We start from the raw sequence: 18644 nt of genomic DNA on the forward strand, positions 1-18644 counted from the left end.
TTAGATGAGGCTTAATTTTGAAAAATCTGTTTTCGACCTACTTTGTCCAGGTGATTTCTGTAGGTCTTTACGTTCTAAGTTACTTAAATAAAAGTAGAGAATAAGGCACATTCTCATGATATTCATTTGTCTGTTATCTAGTATTTTAAAGGTTTTTCTTCTCTAATCAGCAAAAAGTAAGGAGAGGAAAATGGTACTCCTCCCCACCCCCAACTGCAAGTGTCAAAGAAGGAAGAAAATAAGAGCAAGAAAAAGGAAATAAGAATGTAGATTAATTGGTAAAATATATTCTGCTTTCTCTGCTATTTAATATTGGTCAGATTACTATGAGTATAATGAGGTACAGAGCATGGCTCCCCTGAAAGTAGGAGACAAACTCCCAGTCCTTGATTGGGTGAAGGGAAGAGTGGATGGTACAGCATTTAAGATACACTGCATAAGAAAAGGCAAGTTAATAGCCATGCCTTCCTGAAGGGAAGAGGGCTGCCCCTCAGGATGAATTGTGTACGTGGCTAGTTAGACGGTCACCCAAGATGTGACTGTGTACACTCAGGGACCCCTGACATAGTTGGAGTGAGGAGAGTTCATACAGCACCTGCACGTTAGATGCATCACTGGGAACTTTTTACCTGACTAAAGATGGCAGCCACACACAGAGTTAAAGATACTGGTGAACTGGCAAAAATGGTAGACATTAACACACCTAAGGAAGGGACTGATACGAGGTCATGCAGGAAGTTCTGGGCCGAGCATTTAAATTAGGGTGGGATAAAAAAAGAAGAGAGAGCCATGAGGTCTGGAGTCAGAGAAGACATCCACCAGGAGATCTGAAAGTCAGAGAGAGAGAGAGCCATGTGGTGGGCAGTGAGAGAAGAGGTCTCACTGCAGAAGATGACGGCAGAGCTGATGGAGCTGCAGGGACATGCCTAGCCACTCAGACTCATAAGAAATGCCTGGAGCTGAACTGTGACCAGGAATGCTGAGTTGCAGACTTCTGCTTTTCTGAAGGATGTATGGACAAATCACTCTCTTAGGGCATGTGGTTCCCTGTACTCCACCATGAACCACATGTGACACAGCATATGTTTTCCTCAACCACTGCACAGAGACTGAAAACAGCATACCCCAGATCCTGAAGGAGAGAGTGGCTGAGAGAGGATGGCAACTCTAAACCCACAAGTGCACATTCCAGAGAGGATGGAGATCTGTTTGTGTGACTGGCATAAGAACAGATGAAGATATGGGGAACTTCTGGGTATGGTTTTGGATCTCATGGGAAAGGAAGACTCTGAGCAGGAGAGCTCTTGGCACCCCCAAGGTTGGAACCCTGTTAATAAAAACCTGTTTTCTTCAACATTAATCGTTGGGTCAAATGTAAAGGCACAAGGTGGCCAAGCCCGGGATTGCTCAGTAACATGAGGAGTAGAAATTATGAACTGTTATTGAAAGAAGGCATATTTAGAAATTGAAATATAAGGTCTTGGGGTCAGTTAAAAAAAAGTCCATTTTAAACCCAAATCATGTCCTAATAGGACACATGGAAATCCACTTTGTAAACACACTGAGGAAGGCATGTTCAGCTTGCTCAGGTAGGCTGGCAAAAACACTATCAAAATAAAGCTGCTGACTTGACACTATGATTGTGCTGCTTCTACTCTAAGTGATTTACATTTATTTACTTATTCAGTCCTAACAATAACCCTATAAAGATAGGTAGTATTATTATTTCTGTTTTATAGATGAGGAAACAAAGAGAATTTAAGTAAATTGCCCAAAGTTAGTTACTTACTTAGTTGATATTTCATAATTTAAAACCAGACAATCTAATTCTAGAGCCCCCCACCTCCACAATAACCACTATGTTCTATTGCCTGGACTTTTCTAAATTCCCAGGAGCTGAATGCAACTACGGAGTTGGCACAGCAAGAATGTACATAGTTGTGTAATTGACTGTGTCCCTATATTTACCAAGTGGGCTGCGTTACATCAAACCCTACCCAATGAAGTGCAAAAATATAAAAAACAAAACTGAGGTAATTCAAGGAGTCTTATCAAAACTTCAGAGCCCTGAGCCATTCATGAGGCCATTGACATTGGTTCTGTGAAGTGCCTTCTTTGAATGTTAATTAGCACTCTTTTCCTTTCCTCATTATACTTTGTAATAATGGCTACCAAAATTCTGTGACAGATTTTGGTCAAGTTGTTGCCATTAAAAAGTACTGATATTAAAGACTAATAACTTAGGCCCTGGCAGGTGTGACTTAGTGGACTGAATGCTGGCCTATGAACGAAGAGGTTGCCAGTTCAAGTCCCAGTCAGACCACATGACTGGCTAGCGGGACAGATCTCCAGTTGGGGGTGTGTAAGAGGCAACCATGCATTGATGTTTCTCTCCCTCTCTTTCTTTCTCCCTTCCCCTCTCTCTAAAAATAAATAAAATCATTTACAAAAAAAACAACTAAAAACTTAGAAACTGCCACACACACAAATGGTCACAAAACATTCTCCTTTCCTTCTGAAGTTTTAACGAGACATTATAATCATTAACCAGTGTTTTTCTATTAAACTTACATGGCCAATTGAGACAAACAGTTCTGAGACCATTCTTCCTTTAACGGCTTGTTCCCACGTCTATGCCAACTTGATGATCAGGGGCAATCATTTCCTTTAACAGATGGGGAAAATCCTTATAACCCTTAAATATCATCCTACCCATGAAGTAGCCCTAGTGTTTTTGTATGCTGATATTTTTATAAGTGTAGCCTACATAAATCCTTTTACCCAATGAATCTCCAACACACGTACTGAATTACTATCCCTATTCTTTGACATACAACTTAAAAAACAACAACATGAATTTACTCCTCCCTTAGTATACTTTTTTAACTCTTCTTTCAACCTAAGTGTCTCTTCTGTGTGGCCAACTCACTGAATTTTCCCCATACTTCCTACTATTTATTCTGCAGTTTTGGTATTTGTATAATTTCACAATATTCTTTTTCCAGGAACTCATGCACTTTCATATTCCTGAAAGCTACTTCAATCCCTAGAGAATAAAGCACACATTTTTTAAAAACCACACAGCAAGATAGTTGATGAAGAAAATTTCCTTTCCTGAATGTTTTAAATCAGATCTGCTGTTTTTAATTCGTTTTTTTAAAGAAATGATTTTTATTTTTGACATACCTTCGAGGGTCTAATTCCCTTGACTATTAGAGAAATTTTTGAAGTGTTTCTGCATAATTCATACTGAATGTAGTGCTCAGAAACTGCCATTATTTGGGTATGCATATTAATTATTTATATGCAAATTAAGAACCATGGGATCCTGCATCACTGGAATATATCTCTTGCTGCTTTTTCTAAAGTAGTACATTTTTTGTACCTTTGTGTTATTTCTTTATATAACATTTTCCAATTCACCAAAACAAATGCCTAATCACATTAAGATCTTAACTTTTGCATTAGCTAAAGCAACTATGAATGTGAGAAGATGGAAATTGTTAATACAAAGCAATTACAATTTATAGCTCATCTTTTTCAGTCCCCAGAAGCAGAAATACTTGTCTTATGATTTTTTTCTTTATCAACCATATATTTGAAACACCTCACCACAAAGTCTATTTTCCTCATACTTGAACATTTTTTATTTATACCCATTGATTTTCTCCTAAAACAATATTTAGAGAAACATAATTCCAAACTAAAGATGCAATAAGTGTTCCCTTGATTATGACCTCCAACCTGATAATACTTATTTTCACAGTGTGACTCCTTCACTGATTGGAGATAAAGAAAATAGAGATAAAGGCAGAGGGATAATCATTAGAAGCAACAGTCTCAGGATAGATTATATGCCAAATATCAAGAGAATCCTCTGAAATAGATATAGGAGTGAAACTCTTTACTTAACCTTTGAAACTGGCACAGTATCTCATTCTTAATGTAACAAGTCCTCCTGGACAAGAATCCCTGAAATAGGGAATGATATCAGGAGGTACTTTGGTCCTGTAGACCCTGGAAGACTAATGCAACAATCTTTAAATTGAAGTGAAAGGTGACAGGAAAGGAAACAAATGATAAAAACATCAGCTTGTGAATCTTCTGTTTCAGAGAGTTCTTAGAAATATGCTACCATTATTCTGGTTTGTAATTCACCTGTGATTGGTCCTACTTGGGGTTTGAAATTGGAAAAAGTTGGTCTTTGGTAGCAATAGCATTGCCACTGCACTTGTTATATTTATTTCCTCTCTTTTTAGGGTGTCTTTGTCAATTCCCTAAACATCCAGCCATTTTTTTCCTTTTACCAGCATTCTTATATCAAAATCTGCACTCCAAAAAGACCTACACTTAAACATTTAAAGTAAAAGTCAGGTTGAAATGTACCACATTTCCCAGACCATTTTCACAGAAGCAAAATGTAAAGGCTTAGAAGGAAAAAAAAATCTGAGCTGCTAGAATTTTAAAAAACAACATGCATATGAAAGACATATGCTTTACGCAGATAAAGCCTACATGGCTGCTTCACATGAGTGGGAGAACCACCCACTCATAAAATATGGTCTACAAGGAAAAAAATAAATATCGTCCTGGTTAATACAGTATATGAAGATGAGGGCCAGCACCCCTGGATTTCTAACATCCTATGTGTGCTGCAAATTCACATAAAAAAACCATACCATAATTAGAAAATCAAATATATTAAGTAAGGGAAATAAAAGCAAGAAGCAAAATTAAAAAAAAAAAATAAGCACACAAGATTATCCCACCTTGGCTCTTAGTACTTCCTTATCTAACATTGGAAGTGTTTTCACATCTAACAGGGCATCTTCCTTTTTTTTTATTTAGAATTACTAGCTAGTTCAGGCCTTTATCCCTTGAGAATCAGATTCCATCAACTGTCCTTAAACTGGCTCCTTGAACCCATCCTCTACAACATCAGAACATCAGCAAACAACTCCAGAATGTGGCCCCTTAACAGAAAAGAAAAAAAAAAAAAAAATACTAGTTGGAATGAACAATTGAAGGTGTCCTGAACATTGTCCAGTAAAAGTTTCCTCTAATTCCTGCTCTTGATTGTCTTGCTAGTATTATATCCCCATGAAAAGATTCCATAATCTGGAATTTCTGGGCTGACTCCACTTTTCAGTCAATCTCTTTTAATGTAGCCATTCTTCAGGGGGCTTGACATAAATTTTCTAAAGCAATATATCCTTCTGATGAGTGGTGCCATGTTTTCTTAGATATGAATGTCTCTATTTTTAAACCATTGGTAGTGTAAATATCCATAATCAATTCATACTTACTCAAAGCACCCTAGAATTGACTAACTGCTGCTCCAGGGAGAACAATCTGCTCATGAAATCCCAGAGTTCCCTTGGGGTTTAAAAATTCTGCTCTTTGACTTTAAATCTTCCCATTTTTTCTTCCTTTTCTTTTGAATTCGTATCCATTCTGCAACAAGGATTATGCCCATATAGTTTTTCTCCATTTATATGGGCCCTCACAGAACCCACAATCTAGACCTTTCTTTTCTTGTTTTATGTTTTTGAGTCTTGTTTTCCTAACTACAGTTAAAGTTAAATAAAGCTATTTTAAAAACCTTATACTAATGATATGCTTTTCTCAACTCCAAAAAGTGCTAAGCACGTGATAGGGATTCACATAATATAAGCTTAATTTTAGTTAACAGTAAGGGCTCAATTAACAGTTGTTACTTGATTTTATTGAAAGCAGAAATGGAGATGTGGTTCTGAGTATTAATATGCACTGGATAAAAGTGCTTACACCTTGGATTCTTAGAAGAAACTAAAAAGAAAGAGAAATGAAGATAAGAAGAAATAGTGTATCTTACGAAATTTTTGAGTTCAATTTATTTTAATTCAACAATATTCATTTAAATAATAGTTATAGGCATTATATTATATGGACAATACAGAGGTTACTGAGATAAACACATTTTAATTTTCAAGGAGGATAAAATCTGGAGGGAAAAGAAAGGTTAAGTCAAGACAGAAAAATATTGGTTTTATAGTAGAAGTACAGTTGGAGGCTACATAAACAAAAGAAAAAAAAGAAATAAATCCAAGATGGGCTGATAAATTACTTCACAAAAAAGCTAGATATGGTTTGGCTGTGAAATGTAGACAAAATATTGATACATGGGAAGAAAGAGCATTTTAAAGTGCAAATTAGTTAAATAAAGAACCCATTAGACTGAGAGGTGACCCTAATGTCTTCATAGCCTATATAAACAAACCAAAATCTAAGCCTGTAAATGTCTCAAGGTTAAGAAATTCAAAACTAAGGACAGCCAATCACAGAGAGTCAACTAGGTTTTCCAGGCACAGGTTAACCAGTGGCCAATCAAAAAATTTCCTTGCTTTAGTTTAGCAGTCTTCTCTAGGAAAGTCTCCCCCTATGCTCCTGCCTTGGCCAGGTGGCTCGGCTGGTTGGAGCATCAACTCATACACCAAAAAGTTGTAAGTTCAACCCCCAGTCAGGGCACATACCTAGGCTGCGAGGTCTGATCCCTGGTCTGAGCACATACAGGAGGCAACCAAAAGATCTGTCTCTCCCCACACTCCCTTCCTCTCTCTCTCTAAAATCAATAAACATTTCCTCAGGTGAGACTTAAAGAAAAAGTTTCTCCAAGCTCCTGTCAGCGCTCCTAACCTCTTCTGGTTTGGTGCTGTCTTATTAGAATCCATTTTTGGTGAAATAAAATCTTAAAATTTTTAACATGCTTCAGGTTATCTTTCAACAACAGAACAATATGTCTTCTAGTTGAAGGTGGGAGAGAGAGAATGAGCAAAAATTAAGAAATGAATAGAAGGTTTGGGTTTAGTTTGGGAGAAGAGCCAGAAGATAAGAATGGAAGGGCAATGTGGTGATTTGTAGTTGTGATATTATGACTTATATTAGATATATGCATATATATTTGCTCCTCACCCCTGTTTCTGTAACAGAGATCCCAAAACACTGCATTTCCTAAGTCATAAGAGCAATAAATGTGTCTTCATGTAACTGAACACAGGTCTGGCTGCCTGCCACTTTGAAAGCCAATACTCCAGAGATAGGTGCTTATGTAAAGGAAAGTGGTTTATTTTCAGGTGCTGGCCACCTGGAAGGTGGGGACTCATGTCTCAAAGCCTATCTTCACATCTCAGGCAGGGCATGCTGAGGTTTTTATAAGGAGGGAGAGGGGAAGCAGAACAAAAAGATCAAGGGAGGGTTTGAGCACAGTCCTTTCAGATAAGGCAAGTGGTGGCCTTAGTCATCCTGGTTTACGTCATCCTGGCTCCATGGTTGAAGTCAGCGAACCTCCTGGAGGTGGGATGCCTGAAGATTAGAAGGTATTTTCTAAGGTTAGTTCCTAGCGTTCTTATACAAATATGCTGTTTATTTACGAACTACATATGAGTCAGTCAGCACTTGTAGAAACAATGTCAAAAGAATGGTGGGGTGGTTTACAATTCCCCACTGTTATAATTTTCCACTGTTTCATTAATATTCATAACAAACCCTTTTCAACCACATCTGAAGTTATGTTAATGAGGTGACTTTTGGAAAGTTCCTCAAGATAGGGGCTGGTTGACAGGGGACCAACCCTGTGGTTACAGGGTTGGAAATTTCAGTGTCATACCCATGACCTTTGGAAGTTGCCAGTGACCAGTGAATCATGCCTGTGTAATGAAGCCTCCCTAAAAAAGCCTAAACAGGCAGGGTTTGGAGACTTCCATCTGGCTGTTCCTGAACTGAATCCTTTTATAATAAGCTAGTAATCTAATAAGTAAATTGTTTCTCTGAGCTCTGTAAGCAGTTCTAGGAAATGAATCAGACCCGAGTAGGAGATCCTGGGAAACAACCTCTGATCTATAACTGGTCCATTAGAAGCCCAGGTGACAACCAGGACTTGTGAATGGTGTCTGAGTTAGGGCAGCAGTCTCGTGGCACTGAGACTCTGACTGGTGCGAACCCATGCTGTCTCCAGGGAGAGAGTATCAGAATTTAGTTAATTGCTTGGTGATGTGGGGAAATAATACACATTGAACTACTTAACTTGGAAACCTGTACATGTTTTTATTTCTACTCTCTCTTAAAGCCCACTAAATTGAAATGATATAAGTTAAAAAGATATATACTCACAAGGATAAAGAGAATGGAAGAAGAGAGGGCAAATGAGAACTTCTAGAAGATGGACAGATAAAATTGGTCTTGACAGAGTGGATAGACCTAAAATCTGAGAATTTGCTCTGGTAAAAATAAGAAACAATCGGACACATTCTGTAGAGAGAATTGTAGGCACTAGTTACCTTGAGGGGAGGTATTTAACACTGGAGTATTAGGCTCAATTCTATTTAAGGGGTAATAAAGTGAGCCAGATAGTCTCCCAAAGCCCATGCCACCAGGCTACTGCCCTCCCTCATCCCAGGCAGAGAGGAGCCTGGCAGTTTGCCCACTGTAACAGCTGAAGCAGAGATCCTTCATGCTCATGGACCTCCGACAGTAGATGATGGGAACAACCACTTAGTTAACAAGGAGATTATATCAAAAGCTGAATTGAACTGTGATCTTCTCTATCCCCTTCCCCAGTTTAGCTCCCAGGTTGCTGCTGTCCTCCCCCTCAGCACCTAGAAGAAAAGTGAATGCTTTCTCTTTGCATTAATTTATAATCGCAAGAAAATGGTACAATGGCATTTAGAGATACACCAATGACACAGTAAGTTACTTTCCCAGTGATCTTTAGTGAAAGCTCTGGATAGAAATCTTTTCATATTTTCTCAATACTTTAATTCATTAAAAATTATTCAAAAGCCAAAGAGAACTTGAAATGTTGAGGAAAAACTACAACGTAAAAGACAGACATCAAATAAACAAGTTGGAAAAATAAAATGCTGATTGAAGCCTAAACAATGGAGAAACCAGAATGAAACATTAAACTATAATTCATATACTCATTTGTATACAAAAATATTACAATAAAAAATTAAGAAATAGGTTAATCCTTTGGTTTCCTCTAACCATAATTGTCTTTAAAATTTTTTTAATTTTTTTCTTTTTAATTTTTCTTTAACTTTTAATCTTTATTGTATTTTTTTACATTATTTTTGGTCCCCTTGCACCTCCCTCACCCCCAGCAATTACCACACTGTTAAAAAAAAACAAACAAGAAAAGATAAAGCGCTTATGGATATAATTGTCTTAACTGCTATGACAACAATGATCAAATAATGTCTTACGTTGTTTACTTATAAAGTAAATGACAGGTAAATTACTTCTCTTTAATTTTTGCTCAGTTAGGTCTTCCATGTACTTTCTTGTATATCTAAACATCAAGCAATTGTTAGAGTCTTATTTAAGTCTACTATAAGCCTCCTTGTAAAGCAAACTCCGGTGTTTTTCTAAACACTGCTCTGAACACTCTGAAATTGCTTCTCTTCTGTTTTCTTTTTCTTGTTAACCAGGCTTATTTCCTCGAAGTCCCCTCCTTTTTTGACAGTGTCATGTTATCTCAGACCTCTCTAGCTTTACTTCTTTAGCCTCTGTTCAATAATTCTTAAAACCTGATTTTTGATGAAATAGTTTTAGAACAAATCACAGGTTGAATACAGTTAAGTTACATATATCTTCACAATGTCCTCCAGCTGTCCTGTTTGTAACTTTACAGATGACACACATAATAATGATCACACTCTCTGGTTCTTCCACAGGTTTCTGGAGATTTAGAAACCAGTCTGAATAAACCAGCCAAAATGATTTTGTGGATCATAATTATATAAGCGTTCACCACATAAAATGGTATCATTTTCAGTTCGTTCTCATATATTCATTGCAATAGACACTCACTTAAATTATCTCTAACTAAAGCATGTTATGTTTTGGGGCATTAGGTTAATAAAAGAGTAAAAGAATAACTAATTTAGTATTTGGATTTCTACCATGAGAGATGGTTTTGCTCTTCGACTATTAAGTAAGTGAGCAACTGCCCTGACTTTTAGGTTTTCATGGAAGTACATATTTACTACCTGTAGATCTGAACTTCATTTTCTGACTCCATTTTTATAGCATTCAAACATCCTGGGCTTGGTAGTCAGAATTTGCTGTTTATGGCAAAAACTTGAGCAGTTTTAGCTCATCAGAAGGAATGAAAATTGCTTTACCTTGAATTGAATGAACATCAAGTCAGCAACTTCAAAGAATTATCTTAGATGAATGGAGGAAGTAAGAAAAAAAACATTATTTTTATTCTATTTAAAGTCTGAAGTTATTGTTTTATTCTCATTAACAGATTAGCTTTTATACTGCTTCCTTCCTGAAGTTTTAGAGTTTAATTTTAATTAACAATTGAAAGTTCATCCAAAACATGAAGTGCTCTGAGATGATTTTTGTTGAGTGTAGTTTCCATTTTGATTTCTTGCATTGTCCCCGACATTTTTTAATTGTTTTGGTTTTCAGGAAGCAACAAAAACACTGCTGGTTTCAAAATTCCAGCTGAGCTTTTATTCGCTTTGATTTACCCCATAAGTAGTCTCAGTATCTACAAGCAATGTGAACTGAAGAGCTGAACAATTAGCTACTGAATATTGTCCCTGAAGCTACTCTTCTCCCAGTTGTTTCTTACTGTCACAATTATCAGAGCAATTATTTCTTCTTTCTGATGTAGATGTAACCATATCTCAGCCCTTGGGCACAAATATTTAATAAAATTATCTTGGGGTGTTAGAATTTCATTGCTGGGGAAACACAACATCTGATCAAGCTTCTAAAATAAAATCATTGCTTTTGTATTTGTAATATCTCACCTGAAAATTACACCAGAGGAGGCGTACAATTTCTAATAGGATTTTTCAAGTTGTGGCTCTGGATATATTTTCAGCAGAGGGGTAAAACAATTTTAATTTGCATTTTAGTCACTTGATACAAATGGAAGAATTCCCATCACCCAAAAGTTGGTTCAAATATCAATCCTGATTATGCAACATACACACACTAAGAAGGTATGAAAAGTTTACTACATACCAAAGAAGCTTTCTGGGAAGAACAAAGTGGCTCCCAAGCAGTTCTAAAATGACTTGGAAAAGCAGAGAAAGACGATTGGCTTGGGGTTTGCACAGCAGTTAAGAATGGTGGATTGGGATGGAGGGGGCAGGGCAAGTGCCAGCAGGGCTTGCATGGTTTGAACCTTTTCCCAGATGAAGCATTAGGCTTCCTCATCCACCTGCCCAGATGTAGAAGGAAGGGGAAGAGAGGGGGATATAGCTTACTGGCTTCAGAAAACAAACATCAGACTGTTTATTGAAATTTGCATATAGCATATTCTTCCTATTGAATATTTGGTGTCAACATACTGAACATAATTTGCAAGTTTCCTAGACTTAATTAGTTGTTGACTAGGACTGATTTCTAATTTGCCTTCAGAAGTGGTTTGGAAATCATTCCTTGAGAAAATAGTCAGATAAAAAACTGAATAGCCAGTTAAATTTAAATTCTAGAGTAAGAACATAATTGTTTTAGTATAAGTATGTTCCATGCAATATTTGGAATGTACTTACACTAAAAAAAATTATTCATTGTCTACTTGGAATTTAAATTTTTTTATTGTTCAATTACAGTTGTCCCACTTTTCCCCCCATTGCTCTCCCTTGCCATGCCCTCTTCCCTGTTCCCACAGTCAATCCCGACCCCATGTCCATGCCCATGGGTCCTTTACACATGTTCCTTGACTTGCCCCTTCCCCTTCTTTCCCCTGTGCGCCCCCTTTCCCCACCTCCCCCCCGCCCGCCCCCCCGCCGCCCCCCCCCCGTCACTGTCAGTGTGTTCTTTATTTCCACGTGTAATTAAAATTTAAATGCATGATCTTTTTTTAATCTGCTAAATCGGACAGCCCTCATCCTTGACATAGATATCCAGAAACTATTGGATAAGTTCTTCTTCTGTTAGGGATGTCATCCCCCAAATTTTCTGTAGACTCATTGAAGTTAAGATCCTACCATTCTTTCCCATCTCCCCCTGGTAGGGCACAGAGCCATGAGTAAATGTTCAATGAATGTTTGTTTTATGGGGTGTTAAAAAAACAAAATTCAACTAAGTAAAGACCTAATTGGCTCTATTCAACAATTCATTATTTGGGCATCATCCCATCTAGAGAATAGAAAGGAGCTCAGAGGAAGGCTTGTATAGCCAGAAGTGGGTGTGACAAGGTCCCTTTCCCTTAGGGGAAGGAAGGAGTCTACCAGACAAGCGGATTATTTTGCTAGAGTTGACCAGGTAATTCCAGATTGACTGGTTAAAGCTGACATTCCTGGAAGACGCTATAACTGTTATCAGTTTAGGTATTAAGTCTTGGTTTTCAGATGTGGGGTTTAGCCCAAGAGATAGAAGAAAAGTAACACCTTTTATTTCAACAACAGTAGCTAATTTGGGTAGGATTATTCTTTCTTTCAAATAATGAGACATTCACATCTGTATGTTACATGTGGTTTATACTGTATTGCTACTGCAAAGGGTGCATTCAATACCTATTTTGAGCAAGCTTACTGTTAAGATGATCAGGTAGCTGCTGATGCTTCTCTATGCCAGTTAAGCTCTGCTAGGTGTGGTTTGCACAGCATCTCATCAGGGGTTAAAAGCCATGCTTCATTATTAGGCTCTTCAGGCCAGGGCTCTCACCTCTGCTCTCCCCACTGTAAAATGCATGCAGACCACCTAGTGGCTCTGATTCCTGACTGACATTTCTATGCTTGATTTAAGAAAATAATGACAAGAAAAGTGATCTTTAAAATATATTGCAGATGAAACGCAGGTCAGTCAAGGAGACAGCCCTCAGAATGCCCAACATCTATTCTCAAAAGCAAAGCAACTCTAGAATTAGAACCTCAGCCTTTAGGATTTTACCTGTGCAGTTTAAAACTCTTCAGTTGCCCTGGCTGGTGTGGTTCAGTGGGTTGAGTGCCAGCCTGTGAACCAAAAGGTTGATGGTTCGATCCCCAGCCTGGGCACGTGCCTGGGTTGCGGGTCCAGGTTCTCAGTAGGGGATGCACCAGAGGCAACCACACATTGATGTTTCTCTCCCTCTCTCCCTCCCTTCCCGTCTCTCTAAAAATAAAAAGATAAACAAATATTTTAAAAATAAAAAGAATAAAACTCTTCAGTGATCCCAGAGTCTTCCTCTTGGGATTTCAGAGAAGCATTAGAGGGATTGTAACGGAGCACAGCCAGGGCCACCCCCGCAAAGTGTATTTGTAATGGGGTCCAGAGATTGGGGTGTCCAAGAAAAATATATTCCCCACCCCAGGGCGGGCCACCATGGGGGATGGGAGCCTTGAGCAGGGCCATTGAGAAGTTAGTTTGCATGTCAATAACAGGATAGTTTCGTTCTTCCTTTGCAAAGAGGATTATTTGTCATATCGCAAAAGCCAATCAGGAAATCAGGAAGGTTTAAAAGACTGAATACAGAATGTAACTGGGAGAGAGAGGAGAGACAGGGGCCTGCAGGAGAGACAAAGGGACACAGACTCTGGGGAACAGTGTGAAGACCACGCGGGAAGAAAGAGGGGAGAAAGGACTCTTGCTAGTGGGCCATGAGAAGGTGCCACATGGTTATGGATTAAGAGCTGGAGATCGCAGCGACGCAGTGGATGGTGCTGAGACCCGCGAGAGGCCTGCTTAGCCGAGCCCTGGACTTCTGTTCTTTTTCTTCTGAAGGACGGTACCCCTGACTGGCCGACTGGCCTGACTGGGCAAAGGGGGGAAGGCAGGATGGTGCGTGTGCTGGTGGTTGTTTTGAAGGGATTTTGAGGTTTAAGGGTGACATTTAACCATTAATCAAACCTGTAAAACTTGTGAATAAATAGTTCCTTTCCCTTTTCACCAAACTCTGCCATTCAGAGCCATTATTCCAAGGGTAGCGGGCAAAGGACCCATAACCGAGGGGTCCCGGGGAAGGAGGGTGCCATTGTTTCCGTAATAGCTATCTGGGCACCTCCCCGCCCCCGCCTCCCCCCCCCGCCCACGGGTCCTTTTGTTTGGAAACAGGATGACCTGGGAATCAATATTCTTTCTAGAAACAGCCCAAAATCACCTTCAAATTGTAACTCCATGGAAACTTCATTTCTTTAATGTGACCTTTTCTCCTTTCTTTCCTTTTGATTCCTGCCAGCCTCCTACAGCAGCGCCCTGACTCACCTGCCCCTTTCTCCCTTGAATATCCACTCCCTTAATCATGAAGCCCTCAGAACGAAAACGATGAGGCCTTGATCAACATTAAACAAACTTGGGAACAAAGCCTCAGGCCTCTTGACCAGACAGACAGACGTTTTTCATGTTCAAGATAACATCTAGGCCTCTGCTGTGTTTCAAATCCAGATCCTGGAAAATGGAACTAGACGAGTAAGGCCGTGGTTGATCTCAGGACCAGATGTAATGATGAACTACCCCTACCCCAGAACCGACCAATCAGTAGAGACCACAACTCTAGCTTCTTTAATCACCATGTTTAATGGTTTTTCCCTGTATAACCCATCATCTGAAAGTCCTGGGAGAGCCAGGTCTTTGAGCACTGCTCACCTGGGATGCCAGGCATGGTGACATCTCCTCAAATAATAAACCCTTACTTCTTGGCTGCAAATTCCTATTCCTGTCTTCCTGGGCCTTGGTGCCTGGCAAACAGACCCCTTCAGCCCATTAGCAATGACTGTGTGGATATGTGAAGCTTCACTAACAATTTGGTGATGAGGGGGGTTTCTACGAAGACAAAATCCCCATCATTATGGAACTTATAGTTAAATCAAAACATAAATTAGAGTACCTAACTAAAAAAACACACTTTTTTCCCACTGAGTATAACATAAAAATTGTGGAATAATATAAAATTTTAGGAGAAAAAGCAAAAAAACCCATATATAGTTTATATATATGTATGTGTATATATAGATATATAACAAAATAGTATCATCTAAATACTGTTATTCTGTAATGTACTGTTTTATAAATGTAACTTTTATACTTAAAATTCATTTTAAAATAAATAAATATAAATAGCTATTATATGAACTGTTGCAATATCCTTTTCTTTTTATTTTCCAAACTTATTTAACCAATCACAGGTGATAGGACATTAGGGTTTTTTTCTCTTTTTTCTTAATTTATAGTTAACATTTTAATTAATATCTTTGTGCATGTATCTTTGAAGACATTTTATTTATTTTCTTAAGACAAATTCCTGGTATGTGTGTTAATGGGAGAGATCTGGCTCTTCTTGTTGACACATGTGAAGAATTACAGATCAGCAAATCTATTAGTGTGTAATCAGGGTTTCTTAGTGATCCGTTTCCATGGAAGAGAACAGCCCTAGCTAAGGGGGGTGGGGGGTGGGGGGTGGGGTGGGTAAAAGGTATAAGGTTCAGGGTAGAGCAGGGTAAGAGCAGCGAAAGTAAGGGCGGCCAGAGGCCAGGGTGACCAGAGGCCAGGTGGCCAGAGAGCCAGGGAGCCGAGGAAGAGAGTCCTTCGTTCTGAAGGCTTATATAGTTGGTGGGATGGGGTGAAGAAGTTACAAATGGATTGATGGGCAAAGGTGGTGCCAGCTTTCTGGGGGTGAGGGGGACATGACTACCCAAACTTAGTTATGTGTGGGGGGTCTGTTAGCCCAAATCCTTAATTTGCTCCAGACTCCATTTGTTCATCTTGTAAAACAGATACATGGCAGGCGGCAGTTAAATAAAGTTGGGGCAGTTACCCTGAGGTATTAATGGGCTCTTTCTGTAAGCATTAGAGACTCCCTTGTAAAACAGATAGTGACCAGAGGTAAGCAATTAACCAAAGTTGTTTTACGGGCTTCTTCCTTTGGGTACTGGGCCCCTCCCCACCCACATACCTTTCAGGCCTTGAGGTGAAAGCACAGTTTCAAGGCTTCCTTCCCAATAATGAAATAACACATAGAATTTCAAGGGCTTCCTTCCTCCTCTGTAAGCATGGTGTTTCTTGTGATGTTGGAAGATCTGGCAACATTATCAGACCAGGCTCAGGGCTTCTGAGTTAGCAGGTGAGATGTCTCCCTCCTCCTTCCTGCCTTGGTTTGCTATTTATCCTACCTGGGTGCTAAAAGGCATTTCTTGGCAACCAGGATGTTAGATGCTAGCCAGTGACAGCAGCGTAGTCTCAGAGGCCTTCCTATGCCACCGCCTGCCTCATATGCACCTAAGTTTTTCATACGTATTTCCAAATTGCCTTGCTGAAATCCTGCCCCGCATAATGCTGTCACCGGAGTGTAACAGAGCCTCTCTGCACAAAGAGGAAAAGGCAGATCAGGGAGAGAATACAAGTCTGTGAGTGGGCATGGAGAGCTTTATAGAGAATATGGAAATTAATCTGGAATTGAAGAAGAAACATTTTAGGGAGAAACAGAAGATAGACCATGCGTGATGTTTTGATGTTGTTGTTACTATTTTTCTAAATCACATCCGAGTTGAAAGGATTCAATGTGTAAATCCTGGCCGCTGCAGGGTCCCTCTTGCTCCAGTTTCCTGGATGTCAGGAGACACCCGCCTCTCTTGCAGGTTCAGACTCCCATGCACACAGCTCTCAGCGGGGCTGAAGGTGGGGTACTCCTTTCCACTTACATTCTCATTTCAATAATTTTAAGTCATCTGTTAACCAAATCAATTTAAATGCCAGAGACACACACACGTTCTAGTATTCAGGTGAACGAAATAAAGCGATCACCCCAAAGGCAGTTTGCCTGTGTGCCTCCTTATAGTAGACCTTTACATTCACATCCTCTTACTTGCCTTGCAGTCTCTCCTCTCCTTGCCAGAAAACTGACTTTTCTGTTTCCTCTCATAGAAAAAATAGTCCTAGGGAAAATGAGAAGAGTCACAGTGGTCATAATAGTTTCCTATCGATGACAAATAGGTCCTGTCGCAATAGAGGTTCTCTATTTTGAACCAAAGAATTTGTCCTAAGTGATATTTGATTGGAGGAACAAACATGAATAATTTTAAGACTAAATAAGTTTGCCTTTTTAGGTTTTTCTTTTATATCAAAAATGCTATTATTGGTGAGCTGGTAAATAGTCTTTTCTTTCTATTTTCAGTATATTCAGAATAAGTAGAATAACAGCCTTTGCTTCTCTTTTGCAATGTAACAAATTGCCTTTTGCATGTGTTTAGGCAAAAGCAAAACACCTCCTTTTGCCAGTGATCAAAACCTAACAACAAAGTCCCATTGATTGACTAAGTTTTTCAATTTCTAATTAGCAAATTTTGTTCTTACCTTTGTAGACACCATAAACAAACCCCTTTCACTGGGAAGCTAAAAGGCAAAGATCCTTTGCATTTGTAAGTTATGACACATACTAAACAAAGCCCGAATAGGTTTTGATGTTGCTTTTGGTCTAAACTTCCATAGAAAACCAGAAGAAATAACATCCCAGCGATCAGTTTCTGAATCTGACAAAAGGAAATTAACCTCTCTGAAGAAACACAGCTGTCTTCTTCCAGGTGAAGGTTTTTCATTGTGAAGGAGTAAAAATGTTTCTTTAAAGCATGTTAACAAATAACAACATAAAGTAAAAGAATATATAAGAGCTCCTCTTTATTGAGGACCTATTATGTTCAAAGTATTATGGTATAGCAAAGATACAGAGAAAAATTTTCCCACAGAACTCTTACTGTAATTTATGCAGTTCGCTTTCATTATCCCCCATTTCTCTTTTTCTCTCTCTCTCTTTTACACACACACACACACACACACACACACACACTCACACTGAACATAGGTTTCAAAATTTGCTTATGGTCATACAGTAAGTGATGAAGCCAACATTTGAACCCAGATATATTTTACTCCAAAATGTTTGTCCTTCCTAGTATGCACATGTAGTGTTATAAAACAAGATATAAGACTTCAGTTTTCAAATAACTAAATGAATTTGTTTTACTTTGGATACTTTTCAAGAAAAGAAAATAAATGTTAACAGAAGTTGAATCACTGCTTAACTTTCTCCACAGTGTAAAAAAAAAGAAGCTTTCTGAGGTTTACTGCAAATTGTTTTATCAGTGCTATAGGACAATGATTTATTCTTGAAATGGAGAACATGGTAAAATTTGAATTTTAAAATGTTGACTCTTACTCTATGCAAAATGAATGTAGTGTGTACCAAAAAGAAGTAAAGGTTCTGGATGTGATCTTGGTAATGGAAAATAACTGGAAAATCTAGGAGATATTTCTTAGGAAGGTATATTGGGATCTGATGGTAGATTGATTCTGGGGAGTAAAGAGGATTTCATAATTAAATATGAGTTTTCAAACTTAAAATATACATGACTATGGGTGTCACTATTAGAAATCAGGAACTGACAGATCAGTGAATGCATATCCCATCCTGGGCAGTCTGTGGCAGGGAGGAACCTAGTGCTGGATTATGGAAGGTAGTAAGGAGCTATTATTTAGATTATATATATCTAAATATATAATTATAAATATATAATATATATTGTATATATATCTTATACAATAATATAAGATTATTGTCGAGGACCTGAAGTTTATTCATCCTAGAATGGAAAGTCAACATTACAGTGGCATCATTCATAAAAATTCTGGCTTAAAGAATTGCATCTATAAGTCCTAGAAACAGGTAAAAA

This window comes from Pteronotus mesoamericanus, unplaced genomic scaffold (assembly GCF_021234165.1).
Source record: "Pteronotus mesoamericanus isolate MK-2021 breed Mesoamerican mustached bat unplaced genomic scaffold, CSHL_Meso_final contig_291, whole genome shotgun sequence".
In the NCBI taxonomy this organism is placed as follows: domain Eukaryota; kingdom Metazoa; phylum Chordata; class Mammalia; order Chiroptera; family Mormoopidae; genus Pteronotus; species Pteronotus mesoamericanus.